A 17,661-nucleotide genomic window follows, 5' to 3' on the forward strand; every position below is an offset into this window, starting at 1 on the left:
TGGATAGGTGACGTTTCACAGAGTGCTGGAGTAACTCAGCGGGTCAGGCAGCATCTGTGGAGAACTTGGATAGGTGACGTTTCACAGAGTGCTGGAGTAACTCAGCGGGACAGGCAGCATCTCTGGAGAGAAGGAATGGGTGATGTTTTGGGTCGAGACCCTTCTTCAGATTGGCTTATCTTGGCATGGATATTGTGGGCCGAAGGTAATGATATTCTGGGAACAAATAGTTTCTCCTTGACAGACAGATAATTCAGCCACGCTGCAGATGTACGGTATCTGGATAGAAGGTTGCATCCTGAATCACAACAGTGTCCCATTACATCCACGTTCAGACCACAGGAGTGTAGATTCTCCACACGTGTAGAATCACAATGAACAGCAGTATTCGTAGACAGGGAAGATAGACACTAAAAGCTGGAGTAACTCAGCGGGTCAGGCAGCATCTCTGGAGAAAAAGGATACGTGATGTTTCGGGTCGAGACTTTCTTCGGCCTGAAGAAACGTCATCCATCCCTTCTCTCCAGAGACGCTGCCTGTCCCACTGAGTTACTCCAGCATTTTGTGTCTATCTTCGGTGTAAAGCAGCATCTGCAGTTCCTTCCTACACATTTCGTAGACAGTGATCCTGCCCAGCCAGACATCCACCAACCCTCCAAACCAAAGACTGACCATTAACAATGGTCCACAATGTCCACCACACATACACAACCCAATGTCTGTAGGGCTACAACAGCCCGACTGACCACTGCCCAGAGTGGTCACCTCCGGCCATGGTGACCACTTCACCATCTGCCTTCCTCCCAAACATCACGGTGCTGGGAACCTTCCTGGTCCCCTGTGGTGGGCTTGGTGGTCTTCATCGAGACCACCCAAGAGAGACCACCACAGAAATCATACCAACCATATCATTCAACCCGAAGATAGACACCAAACGCTGGAGTAACTCAACGGGACAGGCAGCATCTCTGGAGAGAAGGAACGGGTGACGGTTCAGGCCGAGACCCTTCTTCCGAAGAAGATACTGCCCGTCCTGCTGAGTTACTCCAGCATTTTGTGTCTATCTCCGGTGTAAACCAGCGCCTGCAGTTCCTTCCAACACATGCCAATCAATCCATTGATTCGACAACAGCAACACAATACTTTGCCAATACAAACTAGAAAAGTGCATTTTTTCTTTTTTAAATAAAGTTCTGACACACACCATTTCCCCAACCACATGCACAGCCTATTCTTGGCTTCCAATTGTGTGTTTTGCATTATTCCATTTTAATCCTAGCTGTCTCATTAACGCAAACCAATTGCTGTGTGTGGTTTGCACATAATATAATAAATATCAGCACAATGGTGTTCAAAAGCCACATTCTTCCCTCTCTCTTACACGATGTAAACATGCAAGATGTAAACCAGTTCCTTTTTCAAAAGCAAATGCTAAACTTTTCAAAATGTAGATTGTTTTTAAAAGGAAAACTTTAAAGAAAATCTTCCAGGTCAAAAGCTTGAATTTCAATTTCAGAAACTTTTTTTTTTTTTTAATAAAACTTTAGGTGAAACTTAACCCCATTTCAAAAGATGGATTTTTTGGGGGGTGTTTTTTTTTTGTTATTTAAAAAAAAAGATTGGTTGCAAATTGTGGTTTTTATTTCTGCAAAAAATGGACATGTAATTTGCTAAAAGATTGTCCTGTCTTCCTGTGCATTAAATGTGGGGGGTTTGGTGAAGAGAAGGGGGGTGGATTTTGCAGCAAACTTTTTTTGCAGAAACATTTTTTTTTTAAAGGAGAGGGAGGGAGGGGGGGGGGTGGGAAATCAGCTTGGAGTAATGTTATCTCGGACTGTCCGTATTGCACTGCCCTTTGTAACGCCTCTCCCTCTCTCTCTCCAACATTCTCAGACTGTCTGGAGGTTTTTTTTCCAAAAAAAGGGAAAAAAAAAATAAATTAAAAAAAAAGCCCACAAAAGAAAAAAAAAAGAAAAATGGCAGCCAGTGTTTAAAAAGGACCTGGAGTCGCCATATTTTGCAGCTCTGCTAAAGTAATGGAACAAAACGCAGCGAATCTGATGGTTCCCATGACTGGCCCAGCTCATTGTTGACGTGCGACTTCACAATTGCCAAGCTTTTGAATCGCCCGGCACACACAAACACTCTCACACTCACACACACAACACTCTCACACTCATACACACACACACAAACACTCTGTCTCACACTCACACAACCCCACTCACACACACAACCACACACACCACTCACACACACACAACCCCATTCACACACACAACATTCTCACACACACACACAATCTTTCACACTGTCTTACACACAACACACTCTCTCACACACACACACACACAACCCCAGTCACAGTGCTTCCCACAGCACGCATGCCTTGCCTTCCCTTGCCTTGCATTGCTGCATCTGAATGCAAAAAGGCAAAGATGTAGAAAGACTGTCAGAGACTGGCAGCAAAAACACACAGAGAGAGAGAGAGAGAGAGAGCCGGCTCCAACCTTCTCCTCCTCCTCCTCCTCCTCACCTCCCCCGTCCCGCTCACCCGCGCATACACACCTTGCTTGCAAAGGCTCTGTTTTTAACACGTATATATATATATATATATATATATTATTAAAAGGGTTGCGATGATCTTCGGGCTTGTTTCAGGCAGATCTCATCTTCCGGGTCGCCTGCGATTCACTTCTGGTTACTCCAGGCGATCAGGGGGTCTGATGCGAGGAGTCCAGTCCATGGAAAATCGTTCACTATCGGGATATTTCACCCACACGCTCAGGGCAACATTCCTCGCTCTCTAATTCCTCACAGACCCCGCATATCACCCAGATCCTTCAGTTAGACACTGGTTAAATTGGTGCAATCGGCTGGAAACTCACTCACACACACTCACACACACACACACTCACACAATATCATCTGCAGTATCATCTTCCAATACCTCTCTATAAAACATATTTCCATGAGCCCAATCTGGGATCATTTCTGGAGAATTAACACCCATATAATTCCCCAGTCCCCAAAAAATAAATATTTTGCATTCAACATTTTTATGATGTAATATTCCAGGTCAGAGTAGGCTGGTGCCTGTGAAGATTGTACCAACTTGGATTGGAATCGAGCTCCTGAGAAGTGGGTGTGGAAAAAAACACCAAAACAGTTTGTAGGATTGGCATCAGTCAGACACTGGTCCCATGCCAAAGGAGGAAATGTTCGCCAAGACACAAAAGTGCTGGAAGAACTCGGTGGGTCAGGCAGCATCTGTGGAGGGAAGGGACCAGTTACGTTTTAGATCAGGTGCCTTCCTCAATCAGAAGGACATGTGAAGATGGAAGATGTGGAAGGAGGAACTGCAGACGCTGGTTTACACCGAGGACAGACACAAAAATCTGGAGTAACTCAACGGGTCAGGTAGCATCTCTGGAGAGAAGGAATGGGTGGCGTTTTGGGTCGAGACCCTTCTTCAGACTGAGAGTCAGGGGGAGAGGGGAACGAGAGATACAGACGGTGATGGAGAGAAATATAGAACAAATGAATGGAAGATAGGCAAAAACGTATGCATGATAAAGGAAACAGGCCATTGTTAGCTGTGGGTTAGGTGAAGATGAGCAACAGGCAATGAGACTCAACAAGACCGCTTTGAAACTGGTACATTGACTTGGTTGGGGGTGGGGGGGGGGGGGCTGGAGATGGGTCAGGCTTTCAGGAGGTTCGCAACGTTGGAGAGAGGAAGGTCAGAGGCCCTAAGGTCAACGATGGCCTGAACCTAAGGACAAAGAAACAGAAGCTGGCAGAGGTCCATGGGCCCCTAGAGCCGACTTGGCCTTAACTGGACAGACATAGAAACATAGAAAATACATGCAGGAGGAGGCCATTCGGCCCTTCGAGCCATTCAATATGATCATGGCTGATCATCCACAATCAGTAGCCCGTTCCTGCTTTCTCCCCCTATCCCTTGATTCTGTTAGCACGAAGAGCTATAATTGTCAGAGGGCGGTACGGTGGTGCAGCGGGTAGAACTGCTGCCTCACAGCGCCAGAGATCCGGGTTCGATCCTAACTACGGGTGCTGTCTGTATGGAGTTTGTATGTTCTCCCTGTGACCTGCGTGGGTTTTCTCCGGGTGCTCCGGTTTCCTCCCACACTCCAAAGACGTGCGGGTTTGTGGGTTAGCTGGCTTCTGTCAATTGTACATTGTCCCTAGTGTGTGTAGGATGGAACTAGTGTGAACGGGAGATTGATGGTTGGCGTGGACTCAGTGAGTGGAAAGGCCAGTTTCCGCGCTGTAACCTAAAGTTAAACTAAAACTCAGCGTGGGGGAGAGTTGGAGGAGGTGATGGAGAAAGGGAATGAGAGCCCATTGAGGGACGTGTGCATGAGGCCGGCAGACTTAAAGGAGGCACTTGTGGACTGAACACCATGGGGAAGATGGATGGTGGCTGATCAAAGCTGGGACTGTTGGTACTTGTGTACACACATGAAGCCATCTCACACAGTATGGACACAGAAGGACAGGGCGGACACAGGCCCTTCGGCCCACCAAGTCCGTGCTGACCAGCGATCCCACCCACAATTCACAATGATACCAAGCCAAGTAGCCTATAAACCCGCACGCCTTTGGAGTGTGGCGGGAAAGCAGAGCACCTGGAGAAAATGCATGTGGGTCACGGGGAGAACGTACAAACTCCATACAGACAGCACCCATAGCCCAGATAGAACCCGGGTCTCCGGCGCTGTGAGGCAGCAACTCTACCGCTGTGCCACTGTGACAACGTTATGACATTGTTATTGATTTCAATAATTCAGTTCCACCACATGTGGGAAACTTAAATATAACAGCACATCCCAATTTAAATAGCTACAACACATTATTTGTCAGGTTACTTGGAAGAGGAACAGGTTTTAGAACGGAGATGAGGAAGAGCTTTTTCAGTCAGAGAGTGGTGAAGGTGTGGAATTCTCTGCCTCAGAAGGCAGTGGAGGCCAGTTCGTTGGATGCTTTCAAGAGAGAGCTGGATAGAGCTCTTAAGGATAGCGGAGTGAGGGGGTATGGGGAGAAGGCAGGAACGGGGTACTGATTGAGAGTGATCAGCCATGATCGCATTGAATGGCGGTGCTGGCTCGAAGGGCTGAATGGCCTACTCCTGCACCTATTGTCTATTGTCTATTGTTACAGAATTGAAGGAATAATGTGCATGTTTGGTGACTTCAGTTGATGTGGCTGCCTGGTACCTTCTTTATATTTAGATAATGCACAAATTGTACAAAACTCCAATAATGGCTGAAGTTGGTGATTAACCCTGGGGCGGTTCGCCAATCTTTTTGTTGGAAAGGTTTATGGTATCTCTGTCATAAACAGTGAACCATGCACATGTACATGACACGTGACAAATGCACATGACAATAGAACGGAAACCTGCATATATCAAATATAAATGCAAATTACACCAAGATTATTCCAGACACAGTGCTCTTAAATATTATTTATGCGAGCTCCTTATCATTTACATATTTGTTCAGTAACAATCGGTACGTCTGAATGGTAATTAAAGTATATTGGACAGAAGCAGTGCAGTTGTTGCTTTTACAATGTTCAGTTTAGTTTAGTTTAGAGATACAGCGCGGAAACAGCCCACCGAGTCTGAGTCAGACTGAAGAAGGGTCTCGACCTGAAACGTCACCCATTCCTTCTCTCCTGAGATGCTGCCTGACCTGCTGAGTTACTCCAGCATTTTGTGAAACCTGTACGTCTTTGGAGTGTGCGAGGAAACCGGAGCACCCGGAGAAAAAGATTGGACAGTTACATGGATAGGACAGGTTTAGAGGGTTCTGGGCCAAGCATGGGCAGGTGGGACTAGTGTAGATGGGGCATGTTGGCCGGTGTGGGCAGGTGGGACTAGTGTAAATGGGGCATGTTGGCCAGTGTGGGCAGGTGGGACTAGTGTAGATGGGGCATGTTGGTCGGTGTGGGCAGATGGGACGAGTGTAGATGGGGCATGTTGGTCGGTGTGTGCAGGTAGGACTAGTGTGGATGGGGCATGTTGGTCGGTGTGGGCAGGTGGAACTAGTGTAGATAGGGCATGTTGGTCGGTGTGGGCAGGTGGGACTAGTGTAGATAGGGCATGTTGGTCGGTGTGGGCAGGTGGGACTAGTGTAGATAGGGCATGTTGGTCGGTGTGGGCAGGTGGGACTAGTGTAGATGGGGCAGGTTGGGCCGAAGGGCCTGTTTCCCTGCTGTATCACTCTATGACCCCATGGCTCCATAATGCTTCTTCAGTTATCACCACCTTCCCGAGGCAATTAGGGATGAGGATTAAACATTGCCATACAGGTGAGCCCACATCCTGAAAAGTTTTTTTAAACAACAATCCTCACCTGTTTAAATCCTGCACCTTAATTGTGCGTTTGGCAGTAGCCAGTAACACCATCTCATTTATCGGTTTACATTGGCACAGAGTGCCTCAGCGGGTCAGTCTGAAAAAGTGTCCCAACCCGAAAAGTCACGCATCCTTATTTCCCAAAGATGCTGCCTGACCTGCTGAGTTACTCCAGCACTTAGTGTCAATCTTTGGCATAAACCAGCATCTGCAGTTCATTGTTTCTACCATTTAGAAACATAGAAAATAGGTGCAGGAGGAGGCCATTCGGCCCTTCGAATCAGCACCGCCATTCAGTTTTAAATGGCCTCCCCTTTGTTCTAAGACTGTGGCCCCTGGTTCTGGACTCCCCCAACATTGGGAACATGTTTCCTGCATCTAGCTTGTTCAGTCCTTTTATAATTTTAGACGTCTCTATAAGATACCCTCTCATCCTTCTAAACTCCAGTGAATACAAGCCCAGTCTTTTCAATCTTTCCTCATATGACAGTCCCGCCATCCCGGGGATTAACCTTGTGAACTACGCTGCACTGCCTCAATTACAAGGATGTCCTTCCTCAAATTAGGAGACCAAAACTGTACACAATACTCCAGATGTGGTATTACCAGGGCCCTGTACAACTGCAGAAGGACTTATTTACTCTTTACCAAATTAATTGATTGATTGGCTGAGATTAATAAGGCCAATTAATAAGGCATGATAGATTTTCAGAACATAACTTGTTTGATTACTACAAAAAGCTGAAGTAACTCAACAAGTCAGTCTGAAGACCCGAAACATTACCCATTCCTTCTATCCAGAGATGCTGCCTGACCCGCTGAGGTACTCCAGCATTTTGTGTCTATCTTTAGTGTAAACCAGCACCTGCAGTTCCTTTCTTCACATTGTTTGATTGCTAATCAGCCTCCATTAATGAACCATTCTCCAGTCAAGGTAAGACAAACACCAGGATACCCAGTCTCTCTCGGTGTTAATGTGCGCTCGAATCTTACACTGCCTGTAATCTCCCTTAGGCAGATGTTAAATGTCCCATTTTATGTGAGGCTGGCTACTCAATCATGGGAATTAATCAAAAGCCCCACTGAGTATTAATCCTCCTGCAGTCATGACATTAGTTAAACTGCTCCTCCAGAACTGCAGCACTCTGAAATATTCAGAGATTGGGGTCTCTAATGTTCCAGTGCTGGACTTCCCTCCTTCCCTGAAGGTGCTGGTAATTGCTTGGATAATATTTTATTAACAGTGGTAGCTCTGGTGTACAGAACGAGCTGCCAGAGGAGGTAGTTGAGGCAGGGACTATTGCAACGTTTAAGAAACATGGGTATATGGATAGGACAGGTTTGGAGGGATATGGACCAAATGAACCCAGGTGGGACAATTGTAGATGGGGCAAGTTGGGACAAAGGGCCTGTTTCTACGTTGTGTGATAGACACAAAATGCTGGAGTAACACAGCAGGGACAGACAGTATCATTGGAGAGAGGGAATGGGTGACGTTTCGTGTCGAGACCCTTCTGTGACTCTAATAGCAGCTCTTTATTAGCAGGAGATAGACACAACAAGCTGGAGTAACTCAGCGGGACAGGCAGCATCTCTGGAGAGAAGGAATGGGTCAGGTCGGACCCATCAGCAGATACAAGTCACCTTTCATCGGATGGGAGACTTCTGCTTTTATCTCTGCCTTTTGTTCCATCGGCCTATCAACCCGTCCCCTCTTGCCTGTTTCCACCTATTACTTGCCACGCTTTGTCCTGCCTCTCCTCTCCTCCAGCTTTCTACCTCCCTACAAACAGACTGAAGAAGGGTCCCAGCCTCCCTCACCTGGGCTAACATAGCCAGCACCAACATTTCTCCAGGGTCAGTCTCTGGTGGTGGGTCATTCAGCCATGGTGGGGATGGCATGGCAGCAAAAGTTAATACCTACATCTCCAAACGCAGCTCACTGGCTGGTTCATTATGTTCCTAAATGTAGCACCTACCATAGCCGTTAGACAGACACAGAGTGCTGGAGTAACTCAGCGGGTCAGGCAGCATCTGTGGAGAACATGGATAGGTGACGTTTCACAGAGTGCTGGAGTAACTCAACGGGTCAGGCAGCATCTGTGGAGAACATGGATAGGTGACGTTTCACAGAGTGCTGGAGTAACTCAGCGGGTCAGGCAGCATCTGTGGAGAACATGGATAGGTGACGTTTCACAGAGTGCTGGAGTAACTCAGCCGGTCAGGCAGCATCTGTGGAGAACATGGATAGGTGACGTTTCACAGAGTGCTGGAGTAACTCAGAGGGTCAGGCAGCATCTCGGGAGAGAAGGAATGGGTGACGTTTCGGGTCGAGACCCTTCTTCAGACTGATGTCAGGGGAGGGGGCGGGACAAAGATAGGATGTAGTCGGAGACAGGGAGACTAGTGGGAGTACTGGGAAAGGGGAGGGGGTGGAATGGGACAGAGGAACTATGTGAGGTTAATTTGAAACAAACGCTTTTGACTGTGTCTGGAGTTACACCATGGTACACGTGACAATAAACTAAATTAAACTAATATCCGTATTGTTATAACAGAAGGTGGTCACCTTGGTCATGTGAAGCATGCACAAACAGTGCTAGTCACCGGACACCATTTGTTCAGGAACCTTGACTGAATATGAACGGTCATGGAGGCCACAGATACAAGGCCACCATGGATATTCCGGCAACCTTGTTTATGGGGCCTTGCTGGATTTTCCGTCTTGCCGGACTGACCGAGATCACGGCCTCAGGGGGGACAAAATACCGGCCCACAAAGATGGCCCCAGACGTCAGCTATGCGATACGATACGATAGAACACTAGGTATCCCAGGAGGGAAATTGGTCTTGCAAAATCAGTCATAAAACACAACAAGAAACAAGAAACATGAAAGTCCAGGATTGGGGATGTACAAAGATTGGGGTGGAGGAGGGGTCAGTCTCAGTCTACCCCACGACAGAAGGGGGAGGAGTTGTGAAGTTTGATAGCCACAGGGAAGAAGGATCTCCTGTGTCGTTCTGTGCTGCATCTTGGTGGGACCAGTCTGTTGCTGAAGGTGCTCCTCAGGTTGGCCAGTGTGGAGTTCCAGAGCTCCGGCCGCAGGGAGCAGAGTCGACCCGGCGATCAATAGTCAATAGTCAATAGTCATTTATTTGTCACATACACATAAATGTGCAATGAAATGAAAAATTACCCGCAGTTCAACAATAAGACCAATAAGAATAATCAATAAAAATGCAATAACACATACAATCATAAACTAACACCAAACAAAAGAAACATCCATCACAGTGAGTCTCCTCCAGTCACCTCCTCACTGTGATGGAAGGCCAGAATGTCTTTTCTCTTCCCTGCCGTCTTCTCCCGCGGTCAGGCTGTTGGAGTTGCCACGTTGGGACGGTCGGGGCTCCCTACATTGAAGCCCCCGCCGGGCGGAGAAAATCCCGCGGCCTATTCCAGGCCGCGCCGGACGGTGAAAGGTCCGCAGAAGTCCCAGATGGGGTCGAGATCGTCCGCCTCACCCGGCCTGGGCTCCACATTTTCGAGGGGACTTCCCGGGGGGAACCTTCAAGCGCACTCTCGTAATTCTGTCCGGATTAAAGGAGGTGGCGGACCATCAGTTGCCGGAAAATCGGTGGTGGGACCCGGAACATTCTTCACTCTTCTTTGAGTAGATCTGTGGGATGTTTCAAATCCCCCCGAGAGCGCAGACGAGGCTCTAGTTTAATGTTGCGTCCATAAGTCAGGAGAACATTCACTAAAGGAGCTAACAATTCCTCAGGCACAAGTCCACACCATGGGAATCTCCTGACTCACTGCTAAATGTGTAATCCACGGAACTATGAATGTAATAAGTATAGAAATACCCAGCAGCAGATTTACAGCGTTGTCAGTTCCTGGTTCAGATGTTGAGCATTTGCAGATTACTGTGAGACACAACTATGGGGAGTTATTCTCCACCATCGCACTGATGTGGGCCGACCAGTGAAGGCCCAAGCCTGTGCAATGAAGGTGACGGTAGGGGTTACCAACTTCCTCACTCCCAAATACGGGACAAAGGGTGACGTCACCGCCCCACGCCCCACGTCACCTCACCCAGCCAGCGGCCACGTGCTCCCGCTCCACTAATGGCGGCTGCCTGAGCTGGGAGGCGGGTTGTGACGCAACCTCTGTTAGACGGCGCCTGGGCCCCCGGGCCTACAGTGTCCGGGCCTACACTGTCCGGGCCTATACTGTCCGGGCCTACAGCGCCCCCTGGGCCTACACTGTCCGGGCCTACACTGTCTGGGCCTACAGCGACCCCTGGGCCTACACTGTCCGGGCCTACAGTGCCCCCTGGGCCTACACTGTCCGGGCCTACACTGTTTGTCCTACACTGTCCGGGCCTACACTGTCCGGGCCTACACTGTCCGGGCTTTCACTGTCCGGGCCTACACTTTCCGGGTCTACAGTGTCCGGGCCTACACTGTCCGGGCCTACACTGTCTGGGCCTACACTGTCTGGGCCTACAGCGCCCCCTGGGCCCAATATGGGACAAGGGCGGTCCCCTACGGGATAATGCAATTTAGCCCAAAGTACGGGATGTCCGGGCTAATACGGGACAGCTGGTGACCCTAGGTGATGCCCTGATAGTGTACACAGCACACTGACTGCATCTACACCACACTGCCACGGGAAAGCAACCAACATAATCAAAGCCCCATCCCACCCCGGTCGGTCATTCCCTCTTCTTCCCACTCCCATCGGGTGGAAGATACTGCAACATGAAAGTGCGCACCACCAGAATCAGGATCAGCTCTTCCCGTTATCCGGTTTCTGAACGGCCCTTCCACAAGCTAGGGTCTTGATCTGATTCTCCAGTTTACTCTAGTTTAGTCTAGTTTATTGTCACGAAAAACTGAGATGCAGTGAAAAGCATTTGATGCGTGCTAACCAATCAGCAGAAAGACAATACACGATTCCAATCGAGCCGCCCACTGTGTACAATTACAGGATAAAGGGAATAACGTTTAGTGCAAGATAAAGTCCAGTAAAGTCCGATTAAAGATAGTGAGGGTCTCCAATGAGGTAGATGGTAGTTCAGGACCAGTTGAGTTGTTCAGTTGCCTGATAACAGCTGGGAAGAAACCTCCCCTGAATCTGGAGGTGTGCGTTTTCACACTTCTGTACATCTTGCCTGATGGGAGAGGGGAGAAGAGGGAGTGACTGGGGTGAGACTAGGCCTTGATTATAATCGACCTCATTGAGGATATTGGACTTTGTTTCTGGAACTGTTCTGCTACAATGCTGAGAACTATATTCTGCACTCTGTACCAATCTCTTCACTCTAACCTTTGCACTGGCATTGGGTTTGATTGTATTAAAGTACAGTATTATCTGATTTGATTGCATAGCATGTGTACAAAGCTTTTAACCTCGGTACACATGACAGTAATAAAACTAAGCCTAAAATATTAGGCATTGCCCATTCCAAGCAGCAAGAATGTAATCTATTGGTTTAGTGTTACCAAAGTAGTGGCATTTTCCAAAGGATCTTGAAGAACTTTTCCAAGGTAAAATAATAACACTGAAGACAGACACAAAATGCTGGAGTAACTCAGCGGGACAGGCAGCATCTCTGGAGAGAAGGAATGGGTGACGTTTCGGGTCGAGACACAAAAGGTCCTGCTGAGTTACTCCAGCATTTTGTGTCTATTTTCGGTGTAAACCAGCATCTGCAGTTCCTTCCCACACACTAATGTGAGATTGTACAATTACACATCGGTCTTGGACCTATCTTAGAGTCATAGAGTGATCGTGTCATAGAGTCATTCAGTGTGGCCCAACTTGCCCACACCAACCAACATGTCCCATCTACATTAGTCCCACCTGCCTGCATTTGGCCCATAAACCTGTCATGTCCATGTAACTGTCAAAATGTTTATTTCTATCCACGTACCTGTCTAATTGTTTCTTAATCAATGGGATAGTCCCAGCCTCAACTACCTCCTCTGGCAACTCATTCCATACACCCACCACCCTTTGTGTGAAAACGTTACCCCTCAAGTTCCTATGAAATTCCCCCCCCCTCATCTTAAACCTCTGTGCATGTTATTATGCACAAGATGGACAATATGTTACTGTATGTATTCTGAGGTCAGACCTCATCTCTCAGCTCAGTGCAAGAAATGTGATTTATTTATAAGCCTTTAATCCTTGAAGGCATTCTACTGCATTTCATCCCGTAACGAGCTTTCTTCAGAGTATTTGCCAATTTATCCCAGAATCTCAGAATTTAATCTAAACTCTCAGCAGATTTCAGCACTGTGACAGGATGGAATGTAATTGAAGGGGTTCCAGACATATAATAATGGGATTAATTCACAAAATGCTGGAGTAACTCAGCAGGTCAGGCAGCATCTCGGGAGAGAAGGAATCGGTGACGTTTCGGGTCGAGACCCTTCTTCACTTTTCAGACTTCTTCAGTCTGAAGAAGGGTCTCGACCCGAAACGTCACCCATTCCTTCTCTCCCGAGATGCTGCCTGACCTGCTGAGTTACTCCAGCATTTTGTGAATAAATCGATTTGTACCAGCATCTGCAGTTATTTTCTTATATAATAATGGGAGGCAGGCAGGGCACAAATTAAATAAAATATTTATATGTGGAATAATAGATATCTGGAATTGGATGGTGTGAGTGGTGGGAGAGGAGAGGTTGTGATGGGTCTGTAGTGGACCAGGGAGTTAATGATGTCTGGGGTTTCATCGGGAAGTCCTGACGCATCGTGTACTGTGTGGAAGATACGTGTTGGAGTCTGTGGAACACATCGCCACAGACGGCTGTGGAGGCCACAAGTCAGTGGGTATCTTTAAGGCAGAGAGATAGAGAGATTCTTGATTAGTACGGGTGTCAGGGGTTATGGGGAGAAGGCAGGAGAATGGGGTGAGGAGGGAGAGATAGATCAGCCATGATTGAATGGCGGAGTAGACTTGATGGGCCGAATGGCCTAATTCTGCTCCTATCACTTCTGAACATAAGAACTAATGAATAACCACAATCAGTCTGAGGAAGGGTTCTGACTCGAAAAGTCACCTATTCGTGTTCTCCTGAGATGCTGCCTGACCTGGTGAGTTACTCCAGCACTTTGTCTTTTTTTTGTCAACTAGCATCTGCAGTTCTTTGCATTCACAATCAGCAACTCCTATATGTGAGTATGGTATGAGACATTTCAACCTCGATCACAATAGCTACATGTTTGTAATCTGCATTATACCTGTCCTGCATGGTTTTTTAAAATGAAGACAATAGACTATAGGTGCAGGAGGAGGCCATTCGGCCCTTCAAGCTAGCACCACCATTCAATGTGGTCATGGCTGATCATTCTCAATCAGTACCCCGTTCCTGCCTTCTCCCCATACCCTTTCAGGTTCAGCGGGTCTGGCAGCGTCTCTGGAGAAAAGGGAGAGGTGACGTTTTGGGTAGAGACCCTTCTACATTGTCACAAGTTCAGGACAGTCTGAAGAAGGGTCTCGACCCAAAACATCACCCATTCCTTCCCTCCAGAGAAGCTGCCTGTCCCGCTGAATTACTCCAGCACTTTGTCTACCTTCAGTGTTCTTATTTTACCTTGGGGGAAAGTTCTTCAAGGTCGTTTGGAAAATGCCCTCTGCTTTGGTGACACATTTGATAGACCGAGCCAGGAGGTCCCATCTCCCCTGGATGGGGGAGGCCAGGCCGGATATTTTAGGTTTCGTTTCATTACTGTCATGTGTACTGAGGTACAGTGAAAAGCTTTCGCTGCGTCTTCTTCTTGCGTTTTGTATAAGGGGTAAGAGAGTTGTAAAAACAAGCCTGAAGACTTTGTGTCTCAATGCAAGGAGTATACGTAATAAGGTGGATGAATTAAATGTGGAGATAGTTATTAATGATTATGATATGGTTGGGATTACGGAGACATGGCTCCAGGGTGACCAAGGCTGGGAGCTCAACATCCAGGGATATTCTATATTCAGGCGGGATAGACAGAAAGGAAAAGGAGGTGGGGTAGCGTTACTGGTTAGAGAGGAGATTAAAGAAGTGGAAAGGAAGGACATTAGCTTGGAGGAAGTGGAATTGATATGGGTAGAGCTACGAAACATTAAGGGGCAGAAAACGCTAGTGGGAGTTGTGTACAGGCCACCTAACAGCAGTAGTGAGGTTGGGGATGGCATCAAGCAGGAAATTAGAAATGCATGCACTAAAGGTGCAGCAGTTATAATGGGTGACTTCAATCTACATATAGATTGGGTGAACCAAACTGGCAGGGGTGCTGAGGAAGAGGATTTCTTGGAATGTTTGAGAGATGGTTTTCTAAACCAACATGTCGAGGAACCAACGAGAGAACAGGCCATTCTAGACTGGGTATTGAGTAATGAGGAAGGGTTAGTTAGCAGTCATGTTGTGCGAGGCCCCTTGAGCAAGAGTGATCATAATATGGTAGAGTTCTTCATTAGGATGGAGAGTGACAAAGTCGATACAGAAACAAGTGTTCTGAACTTAAAGAAAGGTAACTTTGAGGGTATGAGGCGTGAATTGTCCAAGATAGACTGACGATTGATGCTGAAAGGGTTGACGGTGGACATGCAATGGAAGGCATTTAAAGGTCGCATGGATGAACTACAACAAGTGTTCATCCCAGTTTGGCAAAAGAACAAACCAGGAAAGGTAGTGCATCCGTGGCAAACAAGGGAAATCAAGGATAGTATTAAAACAAAAGATGAAGCATACAGATTAACCAGAAAAAGTAGCATACCAGGGGACTGGGAGAAATTCAGAGTCCAGCAGAGGAGGACAAAGGGCTTAATTAGGAAAGGGAAAATAGATTATGAGGGAAAACTGGCAAGGAACATAAAAACAGACTGCAAAAGCTTTTATAGATATGTCAAGAGAAAAAGATTAGTTAAGGCAAATGTAGGTCCCTTGCAGTCGGAAACAGGTGAATTGATTATAGGGAACAAGGAGATGGCAGACCAATTGAACAAATACTTTGGTTCTGTCTTCACTAAGGAAGACATAAACCGTCTGCCGGAAATAGCGGCGGACCGGGGGTCTAATGAGATGGAGGAACTGAGGGAAATCCAGGTTAGTCGGGAAGTGGTGTTAGGTAAATTAAATGGATTAAAGGCAGATAAATCCCCAGGGCCAGATAGGCTGCATCCCAGAGTGCTTAAGGAAGTAGCCTCAGAAATAGTGGATGCATTAGTGATAATTTTTCAAAACTCTTTAGATTCTGGAGTAGTTCCTGAGGACTGGAGGGTAGCTAATGTAACCCCACTTTTTAAAAAGGGAGGGAGAGAGAAAACGGGGATTTATAGACCAGTTAGCCTAACATCGGTAGTGGGGAAAATGCTAGAGTCAGTTATTAAAGATGTGATAGCATCACATTTGGAAAGTGGTGAAATCATCGGACAAAGTCAGCATGGATTTACCAAAGGCAAATCATGTCTGACGAATCTTATAGAATTTTTCGAGGATGTAACTAGTAGAGTGGATAAGGGAGAACCAGTCGATGTGTTATATCTGGACTTTCAGAAGGCCTTCGATAAGGTCCCACATAGGAGATTGGTGTACAAACTTATAGCACACGGTATTGAGGGTTCAGTTTTGAGGTGGATAGAAAATTGGTTGGCGGACAGGAAGCAAAGAGTAGGAATAAACGGGTCCTTTTCGGAATGGCAGGCAGTGACTAGTGGGGTACCGCAAGGCTCAGTGCTGGGACCCCAGTTATTTACAGTGTATATTAATGATTTGGACGAGGGAATTGATTGCAACATCTCTAAGTTTGCGGATGGCAGTGTTAGCTGCGAGGAGAATGCTACGAGGCTGCAGAGTGACTTGGATAGATTAGGCGAGTGGGCAAATGCATGGCAGATGCAATATAATGTGGATAAATGTGAGGTTATCCACTTTGGCGGCAAGAACAGGAAAGCAGAGTATTACCTGAATGGTGACCGATTGGGAGAAGGGGAGATGCAACGTGACCTGGGTGTCATGGTGCACCAGTCATTGAAAGCAAGCATGCAGGTGCAGCTGGCAGTGAAGAAAGCGAATGGTATGTTGGCATTCATAGCAAGAGGATTTGAGTTTACGACCAGGGAGATTCTGCTGAAGTTGTACAAGGCCTTGGTGAGACCGCACCTGGAGTATTGTGTGCAGTTTTGGTCTCCTAACCTGAGGAAAGACGTTCTTGCCTTAGAGGGAGTACAGAGAAGGTTCACCAGATTAATCGCTGGGATGGCGGGACTTGCATATGAGGAAAGACTGGATAGACTGGGCTTGTACTCGCTGGAATTTAGAAGACTGAGGGGGGATCTTATAGAAACATATAAAATTCTTAAGGGGTTGGAGAGGCTAGATGCGGGAAGATTGTTCTAGATGTTGGGGGAGTCCAGAACCAGGGGTCACAGCTTAAGGATAAGGGGGAAGTCTTTTAGGACCGAGATGAGAAAACATTTCTTCACACAGGGAGTGGTGAGTCTGTGGAATTCTCTGCCACAGAAGGTAGTTGAGGCCAGTTCATTGGCTATATTTAAGAGGGAGTTAGATGTGGCCCTTTTTGCTAAAGGGATCAGGGGGTATGGAGAGAAGGCAGGTACAGACTACTGAGCTGGATGATCAGCCATTATCATATTGAATGGCGGTGCAGGCTCGAAGGGCCGAATGGCCTACTCCTGCACCTATTTTCTATGTTTCTATGTTTCTATGTTTGAGGCAGCAGAAGTTATGAAGCTGCTTCTGCTTCTGCTGCCTCTGTTTCTGATTGTTGTCGTTCGCTGGTCAGACAGGACACGTTAGAGGCAGGAAACATGTTCCCAATGTTGGGGGAGTCCAGAACAAGGGGCCATAGTTTAAGAATAAGGGGTCGGCCATTTAGAACTGAGATGAGGAAAAACTTTTTCAGTCAGAGAGTTGTGAATAATGTGGAATTCTCTGCCTCAGAAGGCAGTGGAGGCCAATTCTCTGAATGCATTCAAGAGAGAGCTAGATAGAGCTCTTAAGGATAGCGGAGTCAGGGAGTATGGGGAGAAGGCAGGAACGGGGTACTGATTGAGAATGATCAGCCATGATCACATTGAATGGCGGTGCGTACAGGCTCGAAGGGCAGAATGGCCTCCTCCTGCACCTATTGTCTATTGACAATGACGGCCACTCGCAGCGGCGCAGCTGGAGGTGTGAACCTCGTGGAGTAGCGCGACGGCCCGCGGTCACAAAGGGCGGGGGTTGGGAATGTAGGGATATTGTCGGGGTCGCCC

The sequence above is a fragment of the Rhinoraja longicauda genome, chromosome 30 (assembly GCF_053455715.1).
Source record: "Rhinoraja longicauda isolate Sanriku21f chromosome 30, sRhiLon1.1, whole genome shotgun sequence".
In the NCBI taxonomy this organism is placed as follows: Eukaryota; Metazoa; Chordata; class Chondrichthyes; order Rajiformes; family Arhynchobatidae; genus Rhinoraja; species Rhinoraja longicauda.